The sequence below is a fragment of the Haliotis rufescens genome, unplaced genomic scaffold (genome assembly GCF_023055435.1).
Source record: "Haliotis rufescens isolate VD_foot unplaced genomic scaffold, xgHalRufe1.0.p SCAF_28, whole genome shotgun sequence".
Classification (NCBI taxonomy): domain Eukaryota; kingdom Metazoa; phylum Mollusca; class Gastropoda; order Lepetellida; family Haliotidae; genus Haliotis; species Haliotis rufescens.
The window spans coordinates 430,462-446,779 of record NW_025963979.1 but is presented as its reverse complement, the minus strand read 5'-3'; positions in this window follow the sequence as shown (position 1 = coordinate 446,779).

Below are 16,318 nucleotides of genomic sequence, written 5' to 3'. Positions count from 1 at the left end.
ACAGCAATGGCTGATTGTAAGATATCTGAGGAGGAGTTTCGTTTAGTTTTGTCAGAACTCACCAAATACAATGTAATGAAGCAGGAGATTCGATCAAATTCTCGTAAGACCAGTGGTATTAGCGAAGACGAGAAAACAAAATTCATAGAACAGGGGAGACAACAAGCGCATCAATTATTCTGTGCCAAAACCAAAGAACTTGTTGGAGATTAAAAATAGATTGCTTCCTTTCATTAGATCGTACAGCATAAAAAATCATACATTCATTTAAACGAATACTTACATAAGTATATAATAATGGAGAATTACAAACCAACAAAGGAAGAACTCGAAAAAGCTATCGAAGCATTTATGCTCAGGGACAAAATTATCAAATGGAGAGAATGACCACAAGGTATATATTATATCAGTGATATCAAACCAACCAAATACGGTCATCAATTGTTTCTTTCCAATTACCAAGAAGAGTATATAGTCTGGTCTCCTAGTAAAATGAACGAAGAACTTAGTAAAAATGTTGAATATCACTTTGTTCAAAATAATGGTATACGTATGAGTAAAAATAATAGAGAATATTTTCATTACAATTTAGTTTAATCTCATGACGATCGCTGAATCACATCAGCATTTTGACATAAAAAATTCCCCCTGTAGTGGTGGTATAGGTATATGAATCTGGCTCAAGTGGAAGTGAGCCAGAACCATCATTACCTATACTACTAGCTTCCATCAGTTAGTCATATTGACATATTACAGCTGTTAGTAACAGCTGCAGCTGATACCTTCTTATCATCTTTTGACCCATCTGTGTAAATACTGGTATGAGATGGGTAGTTGTTTTTCAGTTAATGAAATTCTTATTGATAAAATAATTGATGAGTTTCAGATTTCCTAAATTAACTTCAGGTTGTATAGATTTCCACTGTGGCATTGCTGGTACTTTATATTCGGCAAGAGCAGAAAGATTTTATTGAGCATCCTTGACATGGGATTGCATGCGAATGCCAAGTGGTGGAATTGAGTTTAGTTTTCTGTCATAGAAATGCTTATACGGAGGAAAGAATACATGGTTAAAGGTAGGATTAGATGGATTGAAGCGAAGTTTAGTGACATATTGTAATGCCAGTTTTATGCGTCTCAAATTAAGACAGAGTTCATTTGCCTCCACATACAAACTATCAATGGGCGATGTCCTAAATGCTCCAAGGCACAACAGAAGTCTTTGATGGTGAATGGTGTCGAGTTCTTGGATATATGATTTACGGGCTGAAACGTAAATGAAACAACCATAGTCAAGTTTGGATCTTATCAAGGTTCTATAGATGTGCAAAAGTGTGTTTCTATCTGCACCCCATTTAGCATTTGATACCACTTTAAGAATTCAAGAGCTTTCAAACATCTAGCCTTCAGATATTTAATATGAGGTATAAAAGATAATTTATGATCAAACGTAATACCCAAAAACCTTGTTTCTTTGACCACTTTGATGGGAATATTATTTAAAGTCAATTCTGGATCGTTATGTACCTTCTGTTTGTTGCAAAAATGGACAAATAGTTTTCGAAATCTTAAAACTGTTTTCTTGAGACGATTTATGTATTTTATTTAGACAGAGTTGTTACTGTCTTTCAATGGTATTCATATTGACACCACGGCATGATATATTAAAATCATCAACAAATAACAAACCATCAATATTTTCATTTAAGACTTAAGCAAGACTGTTGATTTTTATGCAAAATAGTGTCACTGATAAAATACTGCCCTGAGGGACCCCTATTTCCTGATCATATATCTCAGATAATGTGGAGCCCACCCGAACTTTAAATTTTATATCTTCTAAAAAACGTGTGATAAAATCAGGCATACGGCCATGAAGACCCATATTATGGAAATCTTTTAAGATGCCTATTTCCATGTTGTATCGTATGCCTTCTCTAAATCAATTTGATTTTGATACCTTTGAAATTTAGGATCATAGTTGGCAGACGATGAACTTTTATGAATTGTCTCTGCCAGCTTATTAGCGATGCCTTTTTTTTAAGTGAATGTCTCAGCATCAGCTGTTAAGTGTTGAACACTGCTAGTGGACCCTTTACCTTTTATCCTTCGAACCATATTCCATACTTTATTAAGTGGTGTATGTGTAGTCAGTTTGGAAACAAAATGCCTCGAGCTGCTTCGTCTGTTTTGCAAAATGAGCTTTTGCACTTGATACCCTTAAGTGTTTTAAATTATCTTGAGTCGGATGTTTATTAAAAACTCTTTCAGCCTTCTTCCTGGTCTTTCTAGCTTTTTTGCAATCTTCATTGTACCATGGTGTACTAACACGTGGCATTGTTGAGGTTTTAGAGATTGTTTCAGTGGCAATGTTGAGTTATGTTTCTGAAAACAGTTTGATTTGATCATTGTCATTTATAAAGTGATCAACTTTCAATTTAGTACAGCACAAAGAACTAAAAGACAGCCAATCAGCCTTGGAAAATTGCCATTTGTAAATGGAACTATCCACAAAGGGAGATATAGCTTTAAGCACGGTAGGAAAGTGATCACTGCCGCACAAATCACCATGAACTGACCACGAAAATTCATTAAAAAGTGATGGGTCAGAAATGGACAAATCTAATGCTGAGTATGACCTGTTGCCGGGTGGAGGTAGGTGTTACTTCCATCATTAAGCAGACATAAACTATGCTTATCAAGAATGTCTTCAAGTACTTTTCCCTTGTCATTATGTGTAGATAAACCCCATAAGGGGTTGTGGCCATTTATGTCACCCACTATAATAAACGGCTTCGGAAGCTGGTCAATGAGATTATCCAGATCCCTGATTTGAAGAGCGTATGATGGAGGTATATATAAAGAGTTATTGCAACAAGTAAAGTTAGTCATACTGCAACAGCTTTTCAATTAATATTTATTACAATGGGGCTATGTAATGCTCCCTGTTTAATAAGTATATTTGTGCCACCAGAGGCCTTACCGTTGGTAATCTTTGCAAAGGAACTATAGGCATCAGTAGTATAGGTAATGGTGATTCTGGCTCACTTTCAATGGAGTCAGATTTATATACCTATACCACCACTACAGAGGGAATTTTTTATGTCAAAATGATGATGCGCATCAATGATCGTCATGATTCGTATTAAAAGAAACATCAATATTAATTAATAATGGATAAAATTTACTATAGCCCACGAGGATATTGTAAAGGTATAGGAGCAATAAAAAAATTAGCCACTGCAGCTAAGGTATCTAAAGATGTGGCCAAGGATTGGTTAAAGAAACAAGCGATGTGGCAAATATACTTATCGGCACCACGTTATATACCGAGGAAGAAGTTTGATATTTTTACAACGAATGAAGTTCATCAGGCTGACCTCTTGTTTCTTCCCCATGATAAGGTAAGACGCAAAATGTATAAATACGCTTTAACCGTAGTGGATGTGGCTAGTCAATACAAAGAGGCTGAGCCATTAACCTCGAAAGATTCAACAGAAGTAGATAATGCACTGAACCGCATATATAAACGCGGACCACTAAAATGGCCTAAGCTATTTCAAGTAGATCCTGGCCATGAGTTTATGGGATCAGTTACTAAACTGTTAACAAAGCACAATGTCGAAATCAGGCATGGTGAAAAAGAGGCCAATCGTAGTCAAGCTATCGTTGAAAGATTTAACCGGACATTAGGGGACCGTTTGTTTGGCTATGAGTATGGGATTGAAATGAAATGATTAAGATCAACCAAATGGGTGACACGATTATCAGCTGTTGTATCAGCGCTGAATAATGAAGTAACGAGATTAATTGGGAAAAAAACATCCGAATTTGATAAAAATGAAATCCGTGACTTCCGAATCTTCAGCACCGAGGAGAGGCAAAGAACGAAAACTTTCGGATAGAGTAAGCGTAAGATATTTATACCAGCCCGGTGAACTCGAAGGAGGCCTACGTCGATCAACCGATCCGATTTGGTCCCTTAAGATATATAACATTAGTCGGTTGGTTATGAAAGAAGGAGAGCCTATTCTTTATTATCTTAAAGATGGACCGGGCAGGGGATTTGTATGAGAAGAGTTGCTCATAGTTCCCAATGATACAGTATTACCCCCATAACCATAAGCATAGGTAGTTACACCATCCTTATCAATCCATCTCTTTGTATCTAAGGGGGATAACCATGTCTTGTTCATTCTTAATCCATATATCCTGTGATTGACACTTCTTAAAGTGTTCATCTCGTGTTTGAATGTTCTACCATAGAATAATGCTTCTTTATCCGGTCCCGTTTGATATGCTTTTTTACCACATACTTCTTAACACCCTTAGCTTTTCTTAATCCGACATACTCCGCAATAGGGGTCCCAGCACATTCATCCTTCATCTTACCTAACACCTTTTTATTTACTATGCTGTGCAGTGGATTATCTTTTGGGTAATCGCTCATTTCGTACATATCTATTTTTTCTGCCATGTCTTTATAACCATCCTCGGTTTGTATTTCCATCAACAAAGAATCTGTGTCGGTATATAACACCTCACATCTATTGCCGTATTGCTTCTTAAGTTCGTTGTAATAAAAGTCATACATTAAGTGTTTTGACAATTCAAGAATATTCATACCAACATACACCGGTCTGTTGAATTTTATATTACTCTTCTGCATATGTAGTGCGGCTAAGTCGTTATCAAATATCTTGCTTCTTTTAAAAGCCAGACTGGCTATAAGTTTCCTGAGTCTTTCTTCCTCATTAGATCTGACCAATTTAACATCAACACGCTTCCTAAGATTCTCCATAGTTTTACCAAATACTGAGTTATTCATGAGCTTATATAGATTCTTTTCTAAATCGCTGGTAGCTATCTTTCTTAAATCTGTGTTCAGCCTTATATAGGGCTCCATCCAAGGGCTTTGATCAAACTTTAGAACTCCTTTAGTTTCATACCTAACGATAGATATAACTTGAGATTTCTTATCCATCAAATTTGGTATGAGTTTTTCTACGTTAGCTAACCAAGTATTACCCATCAAGGGCTGTTGATATTCCGACATCCAATCTTTATTAACCATTAATCTTTCTGGAGCTAGCGGACAACTGTTATGGTCTTTGTGCAACTCTTTTGGATCTTCCAATTCAACTTCTAGTATGTACCCTTTATCGGAATCTGAGGGGATATCATTCACATCGATATCATTTACATTGACCCACTCAAAACCACCCGTGGGTAAAGGTTGACTCAAGCCCATCCATACAAATTGTTGGCGTTGAGATATAATATGTACGTATCGGGTTTACTCGGATCATATCCTTCCACTTATTTATTATTAGCCTTAGAATACCTTTTCGCAGCCATCGATATACCACCTCTTAATCCTTTCTCAATAAACAAGTGCATATTGTAATCGGTGAGTAGTTTTAGTTCTACACTGGCCTTCTTCAACAATGCATCCCACAATAGTCCGGGACTGGAATAGTACCATGCCTGGTCCCAGCCGTATTGTTTTAAACATGTCTTTCTAAATATCTTGAATATATCGGCGAGTAACAGTACATCGGTTTTTAAGTACATATCGTGATAATCGCCTAAATTATTACAACCTAATTTATCCCACACTGTCAGAGCATGTTCATAATCGACATCGGTAATTTTAGGTTCTGTTAAGTTACTATAGAATGATTCAAGGGGTGTTAATCTAGTTTCGTCGAATCTAGACCAATCATCCATATATTCGTAAGGATATACACCTTTTCTCAGCAACAAATGACGTGTTATCCGATCGGTATATTGATTTGTTATTGCAAAATCATCGGGATTGTTCGCTTTAGCTAAATTGTCATGGGAAGATAACAGAAACTGTATGGAGTCTATGAATCTAAGTACATTACTTTGCTTTATTCTAGCTTTCCCATCCTTGTCCGTATAATGTATAGTTTTAGTCAACGAGAATGATATGTATTTTTCCATATTGTTAGGAATGCACGTTAAGCCGCCGTCAGTCTTTGAGATAGTTTGCATAATGAGATGAGAATCATATCCTCTAAGGTTATGAAACACAACGGGGATGGGTATTGTTTGAGAATTCATTTTTAGTTTCAAGTTACCCTCGTTATACGTGGCTTCCCGATAATTACCCGTGACGTGGCAATGATCTCTTACGGAATCGCCATTCAGGGGTTTATTACAAACATGACAACTCATTGACTTCTTATAGGCCCTCCAATCATCCCTCGTCATACACATGGGTTTCTTACGCGATAAATTTTCCCTCATTGTTCTCTCTTTGTTTTGTAGATATTCTAGGAACTTTCCCGCTGCATCAGGACCTCTGTAAATCACGAGCGGGTTTGTTTTCCCATCATACCTTACAACTATATATCCAAACCCACAAGGAATATGTTCTTGAGTTTTGTACGTAAACTACTATCAGTATTGTGTTCGTATTTTCTATAGGTTTGATTAGCGCTTCGAAGTCAGCGTAAATTACGTACGGTATTGGTATTTGATTACAATAATGTTCAAATTTTAATATATTTTTTCCCTCTTTAGGCATATCGATCCTGATAGCATTCTGTCCAACACCTCTGCAGTCTTCTTTATGTGCTTCTAATAGATCTTGTCTGCTGTACCCATGCAGTCATCTTTCTATCATGGAACTGTTCTGGGTGAACAATACCTTCCAAATGACGTGCTGGTTTTCTTGGGGAATTAGTCAGCAAAGAGCCAGAGTCACAGGAGACTAATCACAATTTTATTTACAAGAACAATTAACAATTTACAATATACTTAGATAATAACTGAGGGTGCCACAGAGAGTCGGTACAACACTCTGGGCTGTGGGAGAGAGGTCTGCTTGGTAAGAGAGTCAAACCCCTTCTCTCTTTCTCTCTTTTCTCTCTGGACCAAGGCTTATAAAGCCAAGGTCACCTGACATTTAGTAAGTAATAAATATAAATGTAAACAGTAAATCATCAGTGACATACTTGCACATCCTGTTCAGGATGGCAGATGGTCGATTTACACAAAAATGGGGATTAACAAATAGGATTAGCATCTAATAAATAACAGCAATTAAATGTTTCAAGGCATATAGATGTCATGGCTCCATGGTAATGAGCCTTTGCAATTAAATGTTCTTTAGACAATGGGTGTCGTAAATCAGTCACCATGACAACTTCCCTCCGTTACGTGAAGCTTGGACCCCAAGCTTATATGAGTCCAAATTGATATGTGTGAGTTTTTTTCACCAACGAAAACAACCATGCAAATGTGATCAAAATCAGTTATAAGAAATCCTTATGCAACAAATATATCTATGCAATGACGGTATGAAAGTGATCATCTAGCCAATTTGATTTAGTGCCAGTTAGAAACTAACCAAGTGATCTTTATAATGTGCAATTTCACTACAAGGTAATTACTGCTTTGCACAGATTCAAAAAATATATCACTGAAGGTTCTTTGAATTCAGGAGTCTGGCTTGGCGGTGCGACTCAGTACCGAATAATGATAATGAGTAATGTCATAAAAAGTACAAATTAAACATCTCAGCAAATATTTCGCATAAAGAAATTTGAAACCAGGAGTCCAGCTTTACCGCGTGACTCAAACGGTACTTGTGGGTACTATTGCCCTTTTAAGTACAATGTGTGCTCTTCCCGTGTCTTTGACGGAGCTTTCCCAGATATTGTGGGTGCGATGCCCAAGAAAAAAAATCCTTAATTCCGACATCAAAACTCTGAAATGCTGAATACTGCTGTGCTGTTAATTACTTAATACTGACATACAATAAACATATGTGTAGGGGTGGCTCACCCAAGAATATCCCTAATCTGAATTCAAAGTCCTAGACAATACATTCAATTTTGTACCAAACTGTGCACATTAATTACTTGTAACAAATGACAAATTTTGTCGTTTAGATTTTTGAAATTACGAGTCGAGCTTTAAGGTGTGACTCGATAACCCTACAGCTTAGGTTTGTCTGGGCCCTAGCTGCAACTATATGTCTGGCGTGGCCTGGAGACATTTCAAAGATTCCCTACACAATAACTTCAAAGATCTAGCTTGACTAAAGATGTAATTTGGAGTATATTGCACATATACAAAACTGAATTTTGAAAGACACATTTTGGCATTAATAATACTGGCTTTGATTAAACATACCTGGTTGCACTATTCAACAGTCACACAATATATATCCTTGATTGAGTCCATGTAAGTATAAACACAAATTAGTAAGTCCCAATGAGATATCTTGTACACAGTGTCCATCTTGTAGGTGCCCGTGAGGCGGTTTCTGTATTGTGCAGGGTCTGCATGAAGATGGCTGTGGTCGGTTCTCTGTGGGATAGGCGTGTATACTTCTTTTCTTAGGTCATGTGCAGGAACGACATCTTGAAGGGGAAGTCTTAGCAGTGTTGCTAAGATATTCGAGCAGGGAAGGTTTGGGATCGGAGAACTTGTTCTTGATCGGAGAGGTTCTTGTTAAAGGCCATTTCTTCGTTCTTGGTGATTGGCCCCCAGGAAGGTAGTATATCCTTTTAATAAGAGACTGTCACTTCCTACAGTTTTGTGAACCATAGGCCATGCTGCAAAGAGGTACAGGAAAGGACAGACTAAGAAGTCTGTCATACCCGATAGCTCCACCAAATTATCAACGAGTGTGGTCTGACGTTGATTAATGAATAATTTGCACACTCGTATATGCAAGAGGCCGACGTATGGTTCTCAGTAAGAAGTGACAACTTGGAGACGATGGCTTGCGGTATATACAGTTTTACTTTATACATGTAGATATATACATACAAAAGACACTATGTGCCAGGTCAGCACATAGTGGTAGTGGTTGTTGTCTAGGTGCCCCGGAGCACCCCGCCTAACCCTAGCTAGGCTAAGGGTAAGACCTTTCTTTCTCCTTCTCTCTTTTTCTCTTTTCCCTTTGTTTACCTTTTCATTTACCTTGGTTGGAGCACTAGGACCTGGTGTGGCATGATTTTCCTTCATTGTTGCCGTGGGACTGGTAGGTTTTTCTGTTGTACTTGAAGCAGGGATTTTCTTCTTTGTTGGGGTCTTTTGCTTCGGACTCTTGTTGCTGGAAGTACCTGCCTTTGTTTTGGAATTGACCTTCTTACCTTTCTGTTGTGGAGGTGATTGATCAGTAGCCTGGTAAGTTGAACTTGTTGGTGGGGAATTGTTGCTGTCAAGATGAGTATCATTGACTGGTTCCTCGTTGTCATCCATGACTCCTGAATCTATGTCACTGGGGTTATTGAGGTATGGTTCTGGAGGATACTGTGGACGATCAGCAGGATCAAAATATGGCTTCAGACGGTTGGCATGGACCAGTGGTTTGTGTATTTTGTCGTCAGAACTTCGGCGTAGTTTGTAGGTATAATTTGGACCTGTATGGGTGATATAATAGCTACCATACCACTTTTTGGTTAATTTGTTGGAAAGGCCTTTTTCATCTTTTTGACAGTAAAGCCAAACTCTTTGACCTGGGGCGAATTCTGGTTCTTTAGCCTTTCTGTTATATTGTTCTGAATACACCTCCTTAGCCCGAGCAGTGTTTTCAGCTGCGATTGTTCTAGTGATTTCAAGCTCCTCAAGCAAATTGGAAAGATAACTTTTGTTATTGTGGCCTAAATTTTCTTTTGGAATTAATGCTACATCTTGTGGAGCTCTCATTTCTCGGCCGAAAAGCATAACATATGGGGATTTTTGAGTTGATGAATTTGGAGCCATTCGATAGGCCATCATGATGCCAGGAATGAAACGGGGCCAATCATTTTGAGACTTGTTACAATAGGCTCTTAGTGATTGATTGATGTAAGAGTTGAGCCTTTCTACACAGCTGTTTGTTTGAGGATGGTATGGGCTGGTATGGGTAAATTTAATTGCCAAAAGTTCACAAATTGCTTTGATAAGTTTGGACATGAAGTTCTGACCTCTGTCTGAAATTAAGGTCCTTGGAGCGCCATACCGACAAAATATTTCTCTGACGAGAACATCTGCTACTTCTTTGGCTTCTTGGGTCCGAAGTGGAAAGGCTTCACACCATCTAGATGATGCATCTGTGATGACCAAAATGTATTTGTACTTATCTGGTGTTGTTGGCAGGGGACCGAGAATGTCAACGTGCCATCGGGTGAAGACCTCTTCTACAGGTAGTGGACGAAGTGGTGCCTTCTTGCCATGGTAGTGCCTCTTGGTCTGTTGACATACCTCACATGTCTGGACATAAGTAGCAATATCGCTGTACATTTTGGGCCAGTAGTACTTAGGTCTCATGGTGTTGTGCATCCTTTCTTTCCCATGGTGGCAACCGCCAAACTCTGAGTCATGATAGGATTGCAGGACTTGATTTCTGAGGGTTCTTGGGACTGCCAGCTGTTTAATGAACTTGTCTGCGTGGCCTTTCTGTCTTTGTGGAACGAATCGGTATAGGATGCCTTCATCAATTTCAAAAGTATTGGCTTCGATAAGAATCTTTTGACGATCCTTTTCATTTTGTGGAAGGACATCATCCTCTTTGTAGTCAAAGATTTGGATGAAATCTGGACAAATCCTTTGTAGGTGACGTAAATTTGGATGTTCTTTTATACTTACTTCAACCAATGTGTCTTGGGTAACATCAGCATTTGTAGCATGTAAGGCTGCAACAACATTAACTGGTACTGACTGATAATCCTCTTCATATTCAAAGGTGACTGACCAATGTGTTGTCTGTGTGTCTGATCCTAAGTGATTGACAATAGGTGTTCAAATATCCTCAGTCTGAGTTGTCTGTGTGACCTGTGTGGATGAATGGGTGTTTGGCAAGATTGTATTGCTAGTTGATTTGCTTAGCTGAGTTGAAGTTATTTTCCTCATATTCCCTACGTGAGAGAGCATCGGCATTCCCATTGGCTTTGCCGCTGCGGTGAACAATGTCAAAAGTGTAGGTAGAAAGTTCCAAAGACCATCGTCCTAACCTGCCTGTGGCATCCTTGATGGATTTCAGCCACTTCAATGCTATATGATCAGTGTAGACTGTGAATTTGGAATTTGCAAGGTATGGACAAAAGGATCTAATGGCTTCAACTAGAGCTAAGCCTTCCTTTTCTGTAATGCTCCAGTTCTTTTCGCTGCCATGAAGAGCTCTACCACCAAAAGCTATTGGATGTTCATTATTCTTCTCGTCTTTTTGACTCAAAACAAAACCTATGCTCATATCACTGGCATCAGTTGCAAGAAGAAATTCTTTGTCAAAATTTGGATACGCCAGAACAGGTGTATTACTCATAGCATGTTTGAGTGTGTTGAATGCCTGATCACACTCAAGTGACCATTGGAACTTTGGTTTCTTTCCTAGTTCTGCCTCCGAATGCTTCTTTAGCAAGGCATTCAGTGGAAGGGCTATGTGAGCGTAATTTTTCACATACTTCCTGTAGAAGTTTGTGAGACCTAAGAAGGAGCGAATCTGCTTTTGTGACTTGGGCACTGGAAAGGTTCTAATTGCTTCAATTTTTTTGTCATCAACTTGAACACCTCCACATGATAAAACATGACCCAGAAAAGAAACTTTGTCCGATGCAAAATTGCATTTGGATGGCTTTAGTGTTAATTTTGCCTGTTTCAGATAGTAAAATACTTGCTCCAAATGTTGGAGATGCTCTTCAAAGTTTTTGCTGTAAATTATCAAATCATCAATGTAGATCAGCGCAACCGTAAAAAGCAATTTTCGTAGCACTTTGCTCATGAGCTGTTGAAAACAAAGTGGAGAATTTGTCAAGCCTTGGGGCAATCGTTTGAATTGATAAAGACCTTGATGGGTGACGAAAGCAGTTTTATGCTTTGAATCTTCATGTAATGGCACTTGGAAGAAGCCATTAGCAAGGTCTAAAGTTGAGAAGATCTTAGCATGTGCATTGGCGATGTTATCAACAACATCATCAAAAACAGGAAGAGGCCAAGACATTGGTAAAGTGACAGAATTCAATTTTCTGTAGTCACAAACAAATCTATATGAGCCATCGCGTTTCTTGACTAGGATAATTGGAGCTGAATGCATAGAAGTAGATAACTCGATCAAATCATACTTCAGAAAATCATCTATAAGTTCTTCAGTGACTTTTTGGAGATGAGGAGATTGACGATATGGTCTACTCTTAACGGGTGGGTGGTTGCCAGTGTCAATGATATGTTGGTGCAGGTCAGTCTTACCTAAATCTGCAAGACTTGTTGAAAACATGTTTCTATTTTGTCCCAAAAATCTGAGTAGTCTGTGTCGTTGGTCTGGAGTCAGTTGTGTATTGGTCAAATCAAATCCTAACTCCTGTGCAATTTTGACATAATCCCTGGTGTCATTGTCTCTCTTCTCATTGTCGGTGTTAACGGTACTGATGAATGGTTGGTCAGAGCCGATTTCAAAAACAGAGTCTTTGTCAATGTAACTAAATTTGCCTACAACTGTACCCTTGTCAAGAACCTTTTCTTCTTGGGAGGGATTCATAAGCCTAAATGTAGCAGTCTTGCTTTTTTGATTTAGAAAGAGTTCTACCGCCTGCTACTTCAGAATGAGCAGTGAGGGAAGCAATGGGTTCAATGAGGATGAGGGAATCCTCTTTGGTCTCTGATAGTCTGACCTTGAAATGAATTTCACTCTGAGGGGGGATGTAAATCTGATCTATTGTTTTTGCTAATCCACTAATCTCATGCACTGAATTGGCTATGAAATTGATATATTGCCTATCTGAGGTGCTGTTGTTGAGTATCAAGGAATGACAGCTATAATCTAAGACTGCATCATTGTCATCAAGGAAGTTCTCACCTAGTATCACTGCCTTCGGCAGTGTAGGCAGTACATAGAATCTTTGAGAAAATTCCTGATCCTCAATGACAAAATCTAACACAACTGAACCTAACACTTTATGCAATTCGCTGCCAACACCTTTTACCTGTGGAAAGGGTGAGTTTCCAAGAGTAAGGTTTTCAAAAGCTGTGCTCAGAAAAGCAGACGAAATACAACAAATGGATGCCCCTGTATCTACTAAACAATTTGTTGTTTTTGTGCCAAATTTTGCCTGAATTACACTTTTGGCAAGGGGCGTAACTAAAGACACTGTTGGAATTTCACTTTCAAAGTTACTTTCCATACCAGACTCCATATTTGCCATGACACCTATTAGTATGTACCGTACTAAATTGAAGGATGACAAGTATTCAACAATGTATTACTTACAATATTTGAAGACTTTTTCTTCCTTTGTTGGTGTCTTTGGAGGAGTTGGTTGTCTTTAATCCAGTGTTGAGGTCAGAGGTTGATGTAGCTTGCTTGTTATTCCATCAGATGATCACAGTTGGACATGTCCTCCAATGGGTTCTTGTAGCTAGTCGTAGTTAGTTCCTGGACTCTGTGGTTCCGAAAACGATGATTCTCCGCCAAATTATCATGGAACTGTTCTGGGTGAACAATACCTTCCAAATGACGTGCTGGTTTTCTTGGGGAATTAGTCAGCAAAGAGCCAGAGTCACAGGAGACTAATCACAATTTTATTTACAAGAACAATTAACAATTTACAATATACTTAGATAATAACTGAGGGTGCCACAGAGAGTCGGTACAACACTCTGGGCTGTGGGAGAGAGGTCTGCTTGGTAAGAGAGTCAAACCCCTTCTCTCTTTCTCTCTTTTCTCTCTGGACCAAGGCTTATAAAGCCAAGGTCACCTGACATTTAGTAAGTAATAAATATAAATGTAAACAGTAAATCATCAGTGACATACTTGCACATCCTGTTCAGGATGGCAGACGGTCGATGTACACAAAAATGGGGATTAACAAATAGGATTAGCATCTAATAAATAACAGCAATTAAATGTTTCAAGGCATATAGATGTCATGGCTCCAGGGTAATGAGCCTTTGCAATTAAATGTTCTTTAGACAATGGGTGTCGTAAATCAGTCACCATGACATTTCACAGAAATATTTCTTTCTAGCATGTTTTGTTTGATCATATAATAGCCTGTTTAAACTCTTTATCCACGTATAATGATATTTACCATCTTTTTCGATCAGAAATGAATTGATTCTGGGAATATGTTCCGGATCGGGGCTTATCCTGTGTACAACAATTCCTTTAGAGGAACGTCTGAAAACATTTATAGCTAATATATTTTGCTTTTCCGCCTTATCAATTTGGGAGATTGGTGTAGGTTCGTCTATACCATCAAGGTTAAGTCCATCGTTTTGGGGATAGCTAGAAGACCTATCCGGATTTTTGTCTACGGGGAACAACACAGATCTTATCATCATTCTGAAACAGTCATCGCCTTCATTTTTTACATTAATTATGGCTATTTTCTTTTTATAATACGGGGGTAAATCTATATAAGATCCACCTTTGAAAGGCATATAATTTCTTATATCTAAATATAAACTATCGACTTTATCCACACCCCAACCCGAACCTCTATTAGTCCAGCGTTCTAAAGTTTCTTGTATCCTCTGAATTGATGTATCTAATGATCTAATGATGTGCTTATAGATTCGGTTATAACTTCTTGATTGCTCCAGGAATAAGGTTCCATATATTCAGTGCTATCGTCTGCGTTACTTTTACTCAATGACATTTTAACCGTTAGCTGGTATTTTATACTATTTAAATCATCTAACTCCTCATTAATTTTGCTCGATACGATGGGCTTAACATCATTAACATCCATGTTGGAATTAATATCCATCTTCCAACCTCTTAGATGTTTACCAACGGCGGCTGTGGGTACAAATTTTAACTCATTATTATCAACAACAGTGGGTTTATTTTTATCATCAGGTTGATTATTATCTAGTAAGCGATCAATTCAGCTTTTCTCATTCGAGAATAACCTCTCAGCCCACTTTTTTTCGCTTGAGCTTTGAGTTCTCTAACAGTCTGGGGTTTGTTGTATTCCAAACCGAGTAAATCGATCAATTCAGCTTTTCTCATTCTAGAATACCCATGTAGACCACGTTGTTTTGCCAAAGCCTTCAACTCTCTGACAAAAACCATTGTGATTTAATGGTATATACAAAATGATTCAAATGTCTAAATGGTTGTTTTTCATATATAAATACGTACCTTGGGCACGCCAGAAACCTATGATTGTGGGTTCGAATCCCGGTTCGCCCCAATTATGTTTCTAGGTTTGTCATACCTGCATCACTTCGGGCTTTCCTCCCACATTAAGCTGACACGGCGCGATTAAACTGGAATACTGTTAAAAGCGGCGTTAAACCCAACTCACTTACTCACTCATATATAAATACATATTCTCCCCAACCTATTCCTTTCATTGATGTAATCTCTCTTCCTGGCGTAAATAATCTGCTTCCTGACCCTATCAGCACCGTGACTCTTACATAAACAGTAACTACCTTTGACCCCAATCCCTCATACAGAACAAATGTAATTTTTATATCCCTGTCTGAAATAATAAGAATGAGTCCCACAGTAAACACCCACACATGGCTTCTGAAATTGAATCGATTTCCCCATGAGTGTACATCTGCACAGATTCATGGTTACACACATATCATATCATTTTTCTAAAAGGTAAATCACATCTCCAGTGGTGAGTCATAGCTGTCATCGCAACATAGCTCATAGCTTATGTGTAGCTAAAAATAGACAACAGTCATAGCTGAACAACCAGTCAGCGCTATTGAGAGATTAGCAGTCAGGGTTATTATTAATGGTTGATATGCAATAGAACATAGCTAAAAATAGCCAAGGTGGACAATCCCAAAGCTATAAATTTTATCTCTCGGTTTTTCTGAGCCTCTGACGGTGTATAAAACTGACTTATTGTTGGTCTCTGTATTGGGTCAAGTTTCTTTCCATAAACAAGGAAGTATTCGTACATGGCAGATTCAACATCCTTAAACATTTGAATTGAATGTCCTTGCTTACGCAGTTCATCATTAATAAAATCTAATCTTAATATTCTGCGCCTGGCCCATTGTGACTGGGCTGCTTTCAGTTGTTCTAATGCTTTATTATGTCTTTTCTGCTCCTCTCCTCTCATACTAAAAAATAAATAATCACTCCCCGAAAAAGCTAGAGCATTAACAACAGCTCCACCGACCATCATCGCAATTGATGCCATACTATATGAGTATAAAATATTCAAATGTTCAATAATATAAATATTAAAATGTTTAATTACTTCATTATGTCTTCTGGGATAAGCCCTTGTTTGATGAGCATTACTTTTGTTGCCATTGCGAATCCAATATCAAGAATCATCATACCGATATCATAACCATTAAAATCTAGCTTGGGTGGTGTGGC